Source organism: Limulus polyphemus, unplaced genomic scaffold, assembly GCF_000517525.1.
Source record: "Limulus polyphemus unplaced genomic scaffold, Limulus_polyphemus-2.1.2 Scaffold1729, whole genome shotgun sequence".
NCBI lineage: Eukaryota > Metazoa > Arthropoda > Merostomata > Xiphosura > Limulidae > Limulus > Limulus polyphemus.
This window is the reverse complement of record NW_013667339.1, coordinates 118519-121650: the sequence shown is the minus strand read 5'-3', so window position 1 is coordinate 121650 and position 3132 is coordinate 118519.

The following is a 3132-nucleotide window of genomic DNA, read 5'->3' as shown; positions in this document are numbered from 1 at the left end:
CTATTATGTGTGTTGTGTTTCTTAAATCTTCCATAGTCTAACTCTAGACTATTGTGTGTGTTGTGTTTCTTAAATATCCCATAGTCTAACTCTAGACTATCACGTGTATATTGTTTCCATGTGTTATTTGTGGAGATAATACTGCCATTTCAGAAAAATAGATAATATATATGCACTACAGTGATGACCTTTTTATCCGAAAAGCTTTTTGGATCATTGATGCACATATCCCAAAACATATGATTGGGATTGTAGATTACAATTGTAATGTTTTGACCGTTTACTTCAACATGAGTGCTATTGTGTGTAATCCTCATGTATCACTCCTCTCAATATTCTAAATTGTGAGAAGTGCCTCACTTTTAATTCTCAATCTATTGCTAAGTCCCCCAACAAAACTGTATGCACATATTATCGTGTCCCACATAAATATGTCCAAGTAGTCTTCCCACCTCTCTGTGAACTTCTCTCATAATCTCGTAGCGAACTTTCACCCCAACACGATGACCTCATCACAGTAGTTCCTGTAAGCAGTAATGATCCTGTAATGCCTCCTTCCAACTCGATCAATTCACCTGACACCACTGCAGATAATTCTCTATTGAATCACTCTCCTGATTTAGAATCTTCATCACATTTAGGGATCTTTTGTTCTCGATTCTATACATTATGTTGCTAATGAATTGGTTCACCTTACTATGAAAGCTGTCTATTCTATTCCTAGTTCTAACTTTCATCATACTGTTTTGTGAAATCATATTATTAACTATATATTTTCATCTGGACCACCCAAATTTTTCATAGCCATATTGTTACGGTTAACATAAACTTCCACAGTCACCAATTGTAAAGTCAATTGGAGATTGTTATTAGGTTATTAATAACGTCTACCTGTTTGAACCATGTCAGCTCAGTTACTACCACACTGGAATAAGTTCTTAAGACTGCTAGTTTGCTTCATATTCTTACTAGTTAGTAATAGTCCAGATTTACTTAATCAGGCAGTTTACTTAAAACATCATTCTTCCACTTATTTACTGGATATACAATGCTCTTGGGATTCTCTCCCTGTCACACAACATCATGGGCTTCATCAAACAGCCCGTAACTTTATATATAAGCGGTGAAGAGCCTATTATGGCATGAACTGTCTCAACCCCCCCCCTCCTATTCTAGTCAGTTTTTGGAATACATTCAATTGCTAACAGGACATTAAAGCTCTCAGACATATCCTATTCTAGCTGATCGGATTTCACCCTGTTCTTCATTTCATAAAGCCAATGTCTTTGCCTTCTTTACGGAAACTAAATTTCTAGTCCCAGTTTAGGAGTCACTAGACCTTGATGATCCCGTAGACAGTCTTATCCCTCACTAACTGAACTCGGTAACTGTGTTGTGTATACGATACAACTCCTCTAAACTTTCTGATACACTCAGTATGATTTTGAGCTTGCCTTTGATTCAAAGAGGCTTAATATTCAAACTCCGCTGTTTTTCACTTCTACTTTTATGGCCCGGCTTGGCCAGGTGGTTAAGGCACTCGACTTGCAATCTGAGGGTCGCGGGTTCGAATCGCTGTCACACCAAACATGCTCGCCCTTTCAGCCGTGGGGGCGTTATAACGTGACGGTCAATCCCACTATTCGTTGGTGAAAGAGTAGCCTAAGAGTTGGCGGTGGGTGGTGATGACTAGCTGCCTTCCCTCTAGTCTTACACTGCTAAATTAGGGATGGCTAGCGCAGATAGTCCCTCGTATAGCTTTGCGCGAAATTCAAAAACAAACAAACAAACAGACAATATCTGTCCCGTTTTTATGGTAGGATCTTCCTCATACACCATAAACAGTTTTAATCTCGTTCGATCTGGAGTCACATCAGCAAAGGCTCTTATCATTAGAAGAGAGGTAAACTCGCTAAAGACCTTAAATATAATGGAAATATTAAGTACTCAAACTATTAGTTTACATTACTCTTCGCTTCGCCTAAACAAAGTTCATCTCGAGCTTCTCAACGTTAAAATTGTGAGGGTTTTAGGTACTTCTGGGTGGTTTGATACTTTTTAAAATACTTATGTTACCCAGCTACCACACTTCATATTAACATGTTATTCAGCTGCTACCTATCATCTTAACATATTACCCAGCTACTACCCATCATCTTAACATGTTATCCATCTACCACACCTAATCTTAACTGATTCGTCTCTTCATTCAGCGATAAACCTAAATATGCTATTTGTTTTTTTAGACATTTTTACAGGTCAAAATTGTTACTGTGTTCTCAGAAAAGAATAATCGTGTTCATTGTTGTTACTGTGGAGACATGTGCTATGAAAACATGAACTGACACCTATAGCTGGAGATAATCATTACTAGCATTTGATATTACCAACATGATGCTACTCAAGTAAAGGTCTATTATTTTCTTTCTTAAAGAACTTGATTCAATTACATTATAGTATTTAATACTACTGTATTAAAAGACATGTTATTAACACTAATAGCTAAGTTCATAATTCTCAGTTACTCTAAATGAAACAGAAGAAAAAGAGAAGACTCCCAGCGTTGAACTTATTATATCAATTCTACTCTTCATCAGTATAGTCTATATAATTATGGTACTTGTCACGAAATTTGATTGGAGGCAAACTGAGGTGAAAAATGTCTAGATAGAAATCAAAATAACGCATTTACTTCCAAGGATATGAACAAAAAGTTTCGTATTATTAGATAATTTTAAAATTCTGTAAATTCCTTAACTCTTCGTGCAAAGTGTAAAAAGTTTTAACAAAAGCACAGTTCGCCCTGTTCCTAACTTGGTAGATAGTGAATGGATTACCGAGGACTGAAATATAACGAATAATGTAATACTCATATGTAGTGTGTTTTTTTTTTTCGCGAGTAAAGTGTTTCAAGAAATGAGCCAGAATAAGATATTGATGAGTGAATGATCACAGCCTGATGTAGATCTTTCAATGGATCTTGAAGAATGGTCGACCACAATTTGGTCTAGGCCCTTCAATGAACCTTGAATAATGGATGACCACAGGACTCATAGAAAAGATGATGTAACATAAGTTTGAATTCAGTTAAAGTACTGTATATTCATGTATTGCTCTCAAATAAAAGCATTG